General features: G+C 46.6%; 1 protein-coding gene across 1 annotated transcript in view; it reads left to right on the top strand.

The window, feature by feature from the left end:
• The window catches only part of HAS3 (hyaluronan synthase 3), a 60670-nt gene that overhangs the window by 38097 nt on the left and 9284 nt on the right, over window positions 1-13289 (top strand). Inside the window, 1 exon segment of the mRNA XM_006760358.2 lies at window positions 12962-13056. The gene's annotated coding sequence lies outside the window, so the exon portion shown is untranslated.

The following is a 13289-nucleotide window of genomic DNA, read 5'->3' as shown; positions in this document are numbered from 1 at the left end:
ATGAGAGAGAATCATTGATGGGCTGCCTCCTGCATGCCCCACACCAGGGATCGAGCCTGCAAACCAGGCCTGTGCCCTGACCGGAATAGAACTGCGACCTCCTGATTCATAGGTCAGTGCTCAACCACTGAGCCACACTGGCTGGACATATTGCCTCTTAGCAAAAAATTTTTATTGATTAATTTTAGAGAAGGGCAGGGGAAGAGAGAGAGAGAGAGAGAGAGAGAGAGAGAGAGAGAGACCTATTTGTTGTTCTATTTATTTATGCATTCATGGGTTGATTCTTGTACTAATATGTACCCTGACCAGGGATTGAACCCACAACCTTGGTGTATCAAGACAATGCTCTAACCAACTGAGCTACCTGGCCAGTGCCATAAATTGCCTCTTAATTTGACTTAATTTGGCAAGTAGCAAAAAGCATCTGTTCTTTATTGATTTTGGTGGATTCGATTTCAGAGTGACTTTTTTTTACTATTAACTGAATTCAAGGGGAAGATACCTTAATATAACCCTCCTAAACATGACCAAAATATTAAAAGTTTCCAAATTATTAAATAGTTCTTCCAAGTTTATATGTATAAGATTTCATCCATCTCTTGGAAACAGCATGAGAACTGAGAACTTTAGAATAGTGAAAACACAAAAGTAAAAAAAAAAAGTGACACCGGGGCCCATGCAGGAGCAATAGTAACACTTACTTCCCTGCACAGGCCTGTGAGATGTCTGACTCTGTATAGTAACAACATACTCATGCTTGCCTCCCACCTCTGCCCATCTCTTCTTCTGAGGCTCCCTTCTTCCTGCCCCTGCCTGTCTCCTCCCTTCATCTCTCTTGCTGAAGTTCTCCTGGCCTCTCACCTTCAACCTCCTCCAGTGCCCAGTGGTCTGTCACCCATACTCTCCTAGATTACCCACCTGGTCTTTTACTTGGTCTTTTCTCCTCCTTTCTTTCTCTTCCTGGTTTCTTGCTCCTCTTTCCAGGCCTGCTGTCCACAGCTCCCCTGGCCTACAGAGGATAGCATTGCGGCAGGAGGCCCAAAGCTGTGGCTGTACTGAACCCCGGGAATTGTGCCCAAGTATTGACTGCTTGTTCAGGTTATATTTTCTGAAGATTCTGGAGAGTTTCCCTTTCTGCTGTGTTGTACTTCCTTCCTAGCACAAACTTGACCTTCTGTAAGTCCTCTGTTATTTCATCAGAAATCTCTTACCTTATACTTGGTTCCTTATCATCTCTCCACACATATAACTTTTTCATATTTCCTAATATTCTTCTCCTTTCGTCACCCTTCTTCTTCATTCCTTTACAGCCTAGCTGCATGGGTGGCCCTGTCTACCCATCCATGAGGTGCCAGGGACTGGAGGGTAGGAAGGCAAATCACAAACAACAATGACAACAATTTGTTGAGCACCTACTATGTTCCAGATGCTGTACCAGGCACACTACAAACATAGCAGTGAACAAAACAGACAAAACCCTTATCCTCGGGGAAGCTTACTTTGTAGTGGAAGGAGACAGATAATAAATAAATAATACAATAGATGGAATGTCAAATGGTGTTAAATGCTACTGAGAAAAATAAAGTCGGGAAGGGGGTTGAAGAGCATATGGAGATGGGAGCTGTAAGTTTAGGTGACTTGTCCAGAAAAGCCCTCACTGAGAATTCAGGATTGAGCAAAGATCATAAAGAGGTGAAGGAGTGAGGATGAAGATATCTGGGAAAAGAGCATTCCAGAGGGAACAGATGGATGTGAAAGGCCCAGAGGTCAGAGTGTGTCTGGAGGCCAGTGTGGCTGGAGCAGAGTGAGTGAAAGGAAAGTGGAGCGGATCACAGGAGGGAGGTGCTATGCCCATCACACCTAGCCTTGTTGACCACTCTGAGCCTGGGGCAGCCAGAGACCTATTTGTACCTGAAGCCTCTTCAGCTTGTTTCTGGAAAGTGCTTTAAGGCCAAGATGATAAGTTATTGTAAGATGGGAAACACATGTAAACAAAGAGTTGCATACCCAGCCACAGTTTTTGTCATAATCAAAACGAAGCAGGGAACCTTTTCACTGCTCCCTCTTCTCTGGCAGCAGCAGTTTCTCTTCACTGGCCCGGAAGAAAGAGAAAAGCAAATGTGTTACCTGTCCTCAGTCCACCCCTCTGCTCTATCCCTTTGGGAGAGGCGAGTGAATGGAGCTTTGCCTGCCACCTGACTCTCCCCAGCAGTTCGCTGCAGTGGAGGGATGGCGAAGACATCTGGAAGTCGATCAATGAGTAGGGACGAGTTGGGGAATAATTCATCTGACCTGCAGAATCCAGATGGGCTTCTGCAGTCTTTTTGCACAGAAATCCAAAATTTCAGCCAGCATTGCCATGGAAGGGAGAGAGGCAGAAACAGGAGCTGAGTGCAGGGTGGGCTGGAAGCGGTGGCCACTATTCCATGACCATGGGGGCTCTTCTTCCCCTGCTCCTCTGTTGAGCAGGCCTGACCTCCGAGGGCCCGGCTGTGTCCTTCAGCAAGTTCTGCAGCCACAGACATTCTGCAGTCACATGCAGCAGCCTCACTGCAGTGAGAGGCACCTCTGACTTCCATGCACCACTCTGCTTGGAACTGAGTGACTGCTTGGGGGTTGGGCAGTTGTCTTCTGAGAACATTGGCTGCGGCACTCTCCCCTGCTGGCTGGGTCAGGGTGCTCAGCACGCCCTCCTGCACATGCTGGTAAGTGAAGAGGAAATGCAGGCCTCACCATCAACCCTGGTGGGGGCTGTGCCCGCTTAATTTGAAGTGTCATCTACTAGTGCCCCTCCCCACAGTTCTTTATACTGTGTTGTACTTCCTTCTTAGTAGCTCCTTGCCATCAGGAGGGCTCAGGGATTGTGCCCTGCCCCCAAATGGCCCTCTGCAGTCCCCATGGGGCCTAGAGTAGAAGGATCAGTTGCTCTGTGCTTCCTTTACCTTGGAAAGTCGTTTTTTATCAATCAGCTTGTCTGATTCTCACATCATGAAACAGGAAGGCGAGCTGTTATCCCCCTTTTGTGGGATTTGGCCCCACGTCTCCTGGGTCCCAACTAGACCCTTCTGAACGTGTGTTGAATACCACGGAGCCTCTCCCCCCAAAATGAGTATAGAAGCAAGAGGCTTTCAATGAGAGCCCAGTTTGGGAAGCATACTCAGGGGCTCGTATATACACATGAGCCCTGGCATTGGGTTCAGCGAAGAAGTCACTCATCTCTGCTGACACATCTGAGGATGCTAGCCATACCCCGTGCCAGCCTCTGCCTCTGAGAGCCCTGGGGAGTGGGAGCCCTCAGGTATGGATGCCCTGAGTGCTTGTATGTGTGTGTGTGTGTTTTCTGATTACATATGTTACATGAATTATAACAAATTTAATGTATATGTAACAAAGGAAAATTCCTGCAACCTCACCTCCACTCCTACCCCAAGACCACCACTGACAGTTTGGTATATATCCCTCCAGAGCTTTCTTTCCTTTTGACCTTTTTCCAAGTGAATATAACAAATATGACTGCTTTCAAAAACAAAAATGGGATTTTTACCATAGTGTCCCAGGTATTTTTTCTTGGGCAAATCCCTTGGAGATGCTCTCTTTCCAGTACTTACAGATCCTTCTTCTTTGTGGCGGTGGCATGTCCTCCGTTGTGCAAGTGAGCTACAGCTGGTTTAAACATTTGTTCTGGATGGCCAATAGATTTGTTTGTAATTTCCAATGATTCTTTAGCACTTCTTAAACATACCTCTTTGCATAGTGAAGTGTTTCTATAGGATAAGTCCTAAGAGGTTGGAATGCTGGACCAAAAAGCCATGAACATTTTAAATGTTAGCACCGAAATGTTCACCAGAAAGTTGGTGCTGATCTACACTTCCCCCATCCTCAGCTGGTATTACTTTAATACCCATAACATGCACATTCTGTCTTCACAGCAAAATGTTAACACCATTTATTTTCTAAATAATTCAGGACTAGAAAATCTTCGGGGGCTAGAGTTTTCTGTGCACCAAAACCACCAGTAGGGGCACAGCGGCATGCTTTGCCAGTACACTCACCAGCAGCAATATCCCAGCTACAAGCATTAGTTAGGAGCTTACAAGTGTCACCCTGGAGAGGAATCCTGAGCCCTGGCAGGTCTGCTAAAAAGGGTTGTTGCCAGACTCTCAGCTCTGAGGCTGCCCTGGGTGTTAGCATATGCCATTCATGGGTGGGGCATGACCTCAGGATAATGACCACAGTTCCCAGGCCAGACTCAGGACATAGGGTCTGATGGCCCCTCAAAATATCTGTTTATCCTGTCAAACCTAGGATGAATGATTACAGTAGCTCTGCATTGCTGTACCTAGTCAGTTAACACTATATGGATCTTATTCTGCTCTTCTGTGCACTTGACATATATTAATCCACTAAGTCCACACACTAGGCTTGTGGGATGATATTATCCCATTTTACAGATGGGAAAACTGAGGCACACAAGAGGCCAATTACTTGCCCCAGATTACATAGCTAATGAGAAGTAGCCAAACCAGTATTTGGGCCCCGGCAGTCCAGCTCCCGAGGCTGGGCTTTTAGCCACCATGCTTTACTGCTCCCCAATAGATACTATTTTCCAAATTGTAAAAACTTCTTCATCTAAGTGGTTCCCCTCTGCTTGTTTAAATGGACCGCCTATGTCAGGTTAAACTTCAGCCCTGATTCCTTCCAGATAGTGTCCCTGATATCAAAACCCAACCTCAGACCCCAGAGCCTTGTGTTTTGTGTGTTTGACCTTGTCGTTTGCCCAGCAGCTGTAGATGAGATTTGCTGCAGTGCTCCCGCCTACATGGTCCTTTGACAGCTTTTGTAAATGGGTTATTGAAAGGCTTGTTCTTCTTTCTAGGGGTGGTGAAGGGAGTAGACAAACACTGCCTTCCTGGGAGCAGAGGGACAGAGCCATGTTGTGTGTGTGCATCATAGGAAATGTAGCAAGTGTCCCATGAACTCCAATCAGAGCCCAGAAATGCCCCCTTTTGTTTTTGTTTGTTGTTTTTGCTTTATGTTATCCTTTCATCTCTATCAGATTTCATTTCCAGAATGGCAATGACGGAACATTTAAACTGTTTCTTGCATAAATGCTTCTGGCAGAGATCCATTAATAGCTCTGTTCCATACCATTCCTTGAGAGAGAGAAATGAAACTGAATTAATGGCTCTCGTTTGCAGAAGGGGAAAAAGAGATTCCAGAGAAGCCGGTTAATGTGAATGAGAAGAGAAAGGAAAAAAGGGAGACATGAGTGTACTTGGGCAGAGAAAGTTCTTCTACTTTCTAGTTCTTAATGTTAACCAGTTAGTCAGCACCTGACTCATGGAGATGCGGAACGGCCCGGGGGAGAGTTGCTGATAGAAGGGGGGCAGTCTGCAGGGCGCTCTGGAGCTGCAGGAGCACCCTGTGCACTGGGGACCCGGGAAAAGCTACTGGCCTTTAAGTGGTTTGTTCGATGATGTAAGATTTAATCCTCACTGTCTGCCTTAAGAACCGAAGCCCACTCAGAGCAGTGCCTGGGTGAGGCTTCTCTGATGCTCAGCCCTAGTCCTCACACGCACAGGCAGCCTGGCGTGGGCGGAACAAAGCCATTGCTCTGCACTTCCAGTCTCTAGTACTTGGACGAGCCCTCCCCCACCTTCCCGCCCCTCCCCACTCCCATGGACAGCCTTTATTAGACCACATACCATTTTCAAAACTTCAAAACCTATGGTGACCATATTAATCCTAGGGAAGAGCCACCCTGACATTAGACTGTCTTTACTAAAAGAATGGTGGTGCTGATGCTTCAAAGAGCTGTGAGACACCCCCCCCCACACACACACACACACACACACTGTCCGAAGAAATTGAGTGTCATTGTTGTTCAGAGACTGCAAAGATCGAGGCTCCAACATGTGGGTGTTTTCTGTGGCCAAGGCCAGGACCATGGGAGAGAGATAGTGCTGAGGACCCCATGCCCTCAAAGAGGGTCGCTCAGGCCCACTGTCCTAACTCATCCTTTGAGTACGGAAAGCCCCCAAAGTGCAGACGTTCTGTCATTTAGAAAACGGAAGCTAATTGAAGTCCTTTGTGTCAACTTTGTCCTCCCACAGACAAGGCTGGCTGGTTTTCCCCCAGTTCTCCTGGAAATAGTAGGTAGCACCTTTGCCAACAAAAAGATTGGATCAATCCAATCCCTGGTTGATTGGGGAGCTCTAGGGACTGACCTGGCTCATCTGGTCTGCCCTCTGTGTTTCTCCCAGGCTCTTCCTTCTAATTCGAGTTCCATCAGCATCTTTTCTCCTTTTATTTTTTTCCTTCTGGCTTGATAACTCATTGGTTCATTGTTAACTTTTTAAGGTCAGTACATTCAAACAGGTGTGGCAGGCAAGGTGCTAGAGGAAGACGGGTAGACACACACTCTGGAGCTCACCTCCGGGCTCGGCTGGCTCTCTCCTGTCCACGTAGTGCCAGAAATGTATTTGCAAATCTCAGCTGAGGAGAATCCTCAGGCTGTGCCCTCCATGCTGATACATGACAGAATCGCCGACAGAATTTCAAAAGAAAGCAACTCGAGCCTGGGGCTCACCCCCAGTGATTCTAACTAACTTGATTCTGGACAGGGTCCAGGCACTCGTGTTTTTTGTTGTTGTTGTTTTTAATATGCTTTTATTGATTTCAGAGACAGGAAAGGAAGAGCGAGAGAGATCGAAACATCAATGAGAGAGAATCATCGATTGGCTGCCTCCTGCACGCCCCCTACTGGGAATCGAGCTGGAAACCAGGCATGTGCCCTAACTGGGAATGGAACCATGACCTCCTGTTCATAGATTGATGCTCAACAACTGAGCTACGCCGGCCAGGCGGCATTAGTGATTTTTTTAAAAACCTACCCAGGTTTTAAAAGTTTAAGGTGCAACAGCCAAATATGAGAACCACTGTATTAGCTTATCTGGTGAGAAAAGAAGGGGTGTGTGTGTGTGTGTGTGTGTTGGTGGGGAGGTTGTCCTAGCAAAAAAATCTGATAATAGGACATATTTTTGGGGGGTCCGTCCCATGAAGGAGCTCATGGGAACTGCTTCTAGCCTTGGCTCTTCTATAATCACTTTTATGGAGGATCTGGCTTTGGACCTCCTCTGTGACAGTGACTAATGATGTCTTTAATCAAGAAAGAGGACATAAAGCAGAAGTGCCAGCACATTTAAGAACTGTGGTTGATGTTATTGTAACAAGAGCCAAATGAATTTGGAACAAAGTTACCTTAAGTGATTTGTTCCACTCCTGCTGATCTGGCGACTGGAATTGTGACTACATAGACTGGGATTGTGTCCATTAAGGTCTGGGAAAGTGTGCACTTGAGTAATGAGCGGGTATGTGTGTGTCCATTTGTGGATAGTGAGTTATATGCACGTGCAGAGTGGACGTACACACGGGCACTCGCATAGTGGGAAGGTTTTCAACACCCCAAGGAAAGGACCTCTCCCTGGAGCTCCCTCGGGCAGCAGTGCAATGCTGTTGACATCATCATTCTTCGAATGCTGTTTTCAAGAAAAGCATCCTTTCAGGGTACTCAGAGAGCACATAATTATGGACGCCTCCCCCCCTTACCCAGATCATCATGGGGGCTGACACCAGCTGGGATGTGCCAGGCAAACCATGTGCCCCATTCAGGGCTGTGTTCCCAGGAGGAAGGGGTCTTTTTCTAATTCATTCAAAAGGTGCTGAATGAGCTAGCACGGTTCTATGTACTTCCCCCTTCCCTTCGAAATTCTCTCAAAGGAACAGTGGGAAGGATTTAAATAAAGCAAAGGACTCAAGTTTTGGCTACCACTAATCCTCTATCCAGGCCTTCTCGACTTGACTGCTTTCTTTGTAGACTGAGGCTGTCAAACCCTTTTCACATGAATGCATCTATCATATAGGCCAGGGGTGGGGAACCTTTTTTTCCAAGAGTCATTTATTTATAACATCATTTGAGGGCCATACAAAATTACCAACTTAAAATTAGCCTGCTATGTTTGGTCAAACATTTAATTAACTCACCCTTAATGCCTTGGCAGGGCCAGACCAAATGATTTTGCAGGACTTATGCAGCCTGTGAGCTGGATGTTCCCCAACCCTGATGCAGGCTGTACTTCACCCAGCCCCAGCTTAGAAGGAAATTTTGTGAACTCAGCAATTCATTTCAAAATATCTTTTTTATTATAAACTTATTACACTTATTAATAGAAAATTTGGAGAACACAGAGAAAAAAAAACTCCATTGTTCTACCACCTGAACAAGCCTGATCTTCATTTCTGGGTGAGCTTCCCTCCTGCCTTTTAATTCATAGGATTTACAAGAAAACAAAGTAAACATAATTGTTCATACATAACAATTTTGTATCTTGCCTCGTTTACATTATAAGCATTTTTGCTTATTTCTACATTCTCTTTATGAACATGATTTTTATTAGCTGCACACAGCATTCCACGAAGAAGGTAGATTATGGTTGAAAGTTGCCTGGATTTTTTTTTTCCTGCGTTCACCGAGGGGCGGGAGAGAAAGGAAAAATGGCCAGGAAGAGCTTTTTCTGTTCAAGATTCCAAGGAAAGCATCTCTAGGTCTGGTTTGCTATTCGGTCCTCATTCTGGCCCTCCTAACCCTGACCTGTAAGCCAGCTGCCGTGGAGGCACTGATTGTCCTGCTGCCGCGCAGAGACTCACTGATTTGAAATGAAAACACTTCTTCCACCCAAAGAGAGAGAGCGAGAAGAGAGCCTAGAATTAAAATCTCACCTTTGTAACTGCAGGACCTGCTTCTTCAAACACAGCACCCAGAACTGGGTCTGATTACAGAGTACTTGTCAGTCAGAGGGCCAAGTTATGAAAGGGTAACTTGTTTGGTAGTAGCTGCCTTACTGTATCCAAGGCACACGCTTCCCACTTTGAATTACGTATTAACTAGTGTTGCAGATTACGCTGCCCTGTTTAGTCAGCTGGGGGACATAACCTGCTCCCCTTTGGAGGCCAGTTTAAGTTCACCTTCATGAGCTTCAAGAGGTTTTGACTGTAGTCAGCCCAGGGGAAGTCGATGGGATGGATGGATTGGGGGAGAGCTGGTAGCCTGGCTGCCACCCTCCATTCTGCTTTGCTTGGCTAGAAGCTGTGGGTTGGATGCCATGGAGGAGCACTGAGGCCTGAGATCAGAGGGTGAGGAGGAAGCAGCCTGTGGAGCTAGAATAGCCCTCCTGCCCTCCCCCACCCAGTCACTCACCAGGAGACCAGCAGAGCAGAGCAACACCAGGTTACTGGCAGGGTTTGTCCCACGGCTTCAGGCAACAGTGATGATAAGAGAGATTGAATGGCGGGCTCCTATTGGTGCAAGGTATTTGAGCATTTCATGAGTTTGGATTTGAAATTCAGTGGAAAGGTGAAATCTTAGTGAAACTGTCAGCTTCGGTTACCTCAAACCCCCCAAACCTTTGAGAACGGCCCTTTCAACCTTCCAAACTGTAGAAGTTATACCTCCACCTCTACCCTCACTTGTGCCCCAACTCCTTTTCCTGAAGGCAGCACCAACAATCCTCATTACAGTCCCATCTCAGCCCTGTGTTGTGGTTTATCTGCCTCCTAACAGGTTTCCTACACCCCATTCCTGGTCCTTATCACAAAATACCACTGGCGCAGCCATCCCCAAACAATGCTTTCAATCTATTACTACCTTGCTCAGACATCTTCAATAGTTCTCCACCAGCTACCCTATGAAATATGCATACTCCTTATTTGGTCATTCATGGCCTTCCAGAATCTGTCCCTAGCATCTTCCTCAGCAGCTAGACTTTCTCTCAGGCACTTCCTATACAGCAGACCCTGTTCAGGTTCATCCAGGCCTCTCTTTCCTGTCCTTCCAACACACCTCACCCATTGCTCTACCTTTCCTGGTCTGTGTTATTATCCCATCTAGACCGTTCTTACCTTTCTACACACTCAGCTCAAGTTCTCCGTGAAACTCTATCTAGTCCATTCCAGCTTACAGAGATCTCTTTCCCAAAATTATCAAACTCCCTGGTTAGATTCGCTCATAAACTGCCTTGTATGGTGACTTACTTTTTCAAGTATGAATTTGTCTTTGACGTGGATAACCCTGTAGATGGAAAGGACCAGCCTGAAACTTCCCAGTGGCAAAGTACCATTATCTGCTCAGAGCAGCTCAGAGTTTGTTAAATGAATGTTGAAATGAAGTACAAATAAGTGTACAACTGAGCAGAATAGGAGGCTTATCCCCTGGTAAAAGCCAATTCACATCTGAATCGACATGTTTAAGCGATTGGGTGTGGAATTAGTCCTATTTCCAAATCCCCCGTGGTAAGCAGAGATAAAGCGGAGCTTTACTGTATCAGCCCCTTAAAGATTCCCCTACCCAACAACTCCTGAGGAGATGAATGTAAACAAGGCACCGAAAGCTGGGTGTTAATTATAGACAGACCTTCCCTGGCATAGACTGGCCACAAAGGTAAAGCTGCCCGATAACACCAGATCTCTGGCCCTGCAGATTAGAAAAAGAGAGAGAGAGAGAGAAAGAAAATTTACTCCCTTGGGAAAGCCAATTGGTTATGGGCAGTGTTTTTTCTCATGATGTTGCAGCTGGACCCACTGTTCATTTGGGATGTTTTAATTGTGCGGTCCCAGCCCACCACTTATAAAATTCCCTGGAGCCAACTGAGCAGTATGGGACAAAGTTGGAGCCTTCGATATTTACCTGAGATGATCCTGGAGCAGCCCCAGGCAACTCGCACTGGAGAAGTCATGTTGCTGTTGCCCTGAGGGCTAACGGGGTCTTTCCAAACTGGCTGCCCTATTCCTTAAAAACAGGTCACTTACGAGCAGCCAGTTGCTTGGCTATGACTCAGACACATTTTTTGCCTGGTCAGTGGAATGTATTTTTTCAACATTTGAATTAGCTTCTAACACTTAAAAATTAGGAGATTTCACATAGAAATCTGGATTTCTGGCTTCTCTTGATCACAGAATTCCTGTCCGTGGTGGGCCCTCTCTCTCACAGGGACATCGCCTTTAACCCCTTCCCCGGCAGAAACGTGTATACTCGTTTTCACAAAATGTTCTTTTTCAGTCGTCGACGAGTATACTAAGAAAATATGGTAAAAAAATATGGTTTATAGGAAGACGAGTTACAAACTGTTTTCATAACCAGCATCAAAAATACTATATAGAACCAAAATAAAAAAAATTAGTCTGAAAAAGAAACGTTTTTAACAAAAAAATTATTGGGGAAGGGGTTTAAATGGGGGAGTCACTGCTCAGCAGGCGGAGACACTCCTTTTGATCCCTGCCTAATCTCTGCTTCTTTTCCCCTAAAGATTGCAAGTTTGGGTGGGAGGTAGAATCAGATGATCTCTGGCAACTCCAGGCTCTGTGACACCCCAGGGTATACAAGGTTAGAGGAGGTGGCCGGGGCTCTGTGAGACCAGAATGCAGTCTAGACAAGGCATTCATCATGAGCAGGGACCTCTGAAATTCCTGTCACATCCTGCAGGGATGGGCATGTAGAATCCACAGCATGGCAAATGGATGCCGTTTACTGAGCACGTAACTCTCAGCCAATCTCTTCAGTCCTTATAACAACCCTGAGAAGTAGATACTGGATCCCATTTCTAGGGTGAAATATTGAGGTTAGTGCCTAGCTGCCTGACTCCAGAGCCCTCCTTTTACTTAACCAAAGGCTTCTCTCTCTCCCTGTGCATGATTAGCTTTTTAAATTATATATATATATATACACACACACACACACACACACACACCAGAGGCCTGGTGCACAAATTTGTGCACTGGTGGAGTCTAGCTGACCCACACCTGATGGGGGCCATCAGGGGCAGGCCAGCCAGGGCAAGGGGCCACGGGCGTTCTGGTCATTCTGCTGTTCAGTCAATTTGCATATTACCCTTTTATTATATAGGATTTTTTATTGATTTCAGAGAGGAAGGTAGAGGGAGAGATAGAAACATCAATCATTAGAGAGAATCATTGGTCAGCTGCCTCTCGCATGCCCCACACTGGGGAACAAGCCCACAACCCGTGCATGTGCCCTGACCAGGAATCCAACCAGGACCTCCTGGTTCATAGGTCAACACTCAACCACTGAGCCACACTGGCCAGGTTGATTGGCTTTTATTAGGGCCAGCCATTGTGTATTCAGTACTGGTTTTTAAAAGCACATGATAAAGGCTATTTAAACGATGTATCACATTAGTGATGGTTTTTTCAAGCAAAAGCATAAAGTGATTTGATACCTATACGGCCAGCTGGGAGTGGGTGGAGTAGGTGTGCCAAGGGCCTTTGCTTGCCTGGGCAACTGAGGAGTCAGCTCTGTGGCCCAGAGTGAGTGCCCTTGGGCAGGCAAATAAGTCCCTGAGCCCTTAGGACTTGTGACAGGAGCAGCTTGTAGACTAAATCAGGTTCCTATAACTCTGTGGCAGCTTGGGAGGAAGTGGAAATCATCTCAGGTGTGCTTGAAGGACACGTACATTTACTTCCTACTAGTCTTTAATTATAGTATCTCGAGTTTTTCAGAGATTGAGAAACTTGGTGTGTTCAGCTGGTTCTAAACTTCCTCTGCTAACAAGTCCCTACCTCTCCCCAACCCCACCCCACCTCACCCAAGTCTAGCACCAGATTTTAGGGACCTGGAAGGCCCCGAGATAAGGTCAGTTGGGAATTTAGGGGGTCATGGGTGTCTGGAATAACTGGGGAGGAGGAATTGGTTTTGGCTTTAAGACGCTGGAACTTGGGAGGTTTTTACAAGACTATTTGCATCTTTTGCAAACAACCTTAAAGTCATTAGCGCCCCACTGCGGAATTCAAAGCCAAGCTTGTCATAATTGTTAACACCTTCTTTGACCATTTGACAATTATTCGCCTCTGCGCCTTTTATTTATTTATTTTTATTTATTTTTGCCGGCAGGAAGGTTCCTCTGTCTTGGTTTTAGGGAGCACCCTAGACGGGGAACAGCCCCTTCGCGTGCAGAAGTCAGGGGAAGATTGCTACCGGCTGGCAGGGTGAGTACATCTCCAAGCTTAGAAAGCGGGTTGTACGGAGAGTTCACGCTCCAGGTTCGAGGTTGAGCGCAATGACCGCCTTCCCCTGGGCAGCTAGCTGTACCCCAGACGAGCGCGGAGAAGCTCGGCCTTTGGTGGGCTTGGGGGAACCCAGTTTTCGAAGGCGCAAGAGACTGCTAGTCGCTGCAAACCGTGGGAGCGGCGTCCCGCGCTGCGCCGGCCGCGTGGAGCTC

Source organism: Myotis davidii, unplaced genomic scaffold (assembly GCF_000327345.1).
Source record: "Myotis davidii unplaced genomic scaffold, ASM32734v1 scaffold1437, whole genome shotgun sequence".
Classification (NCBI taxonomy): Eukaryota; Metazoa; Chordata; class Mammalia; order Chiroptera; family Vespertilionidae; genus Myotis; species Myotis davidii.
This window is presented reverse-complemented; position numbering and strand designations above follow the sequence as displayed.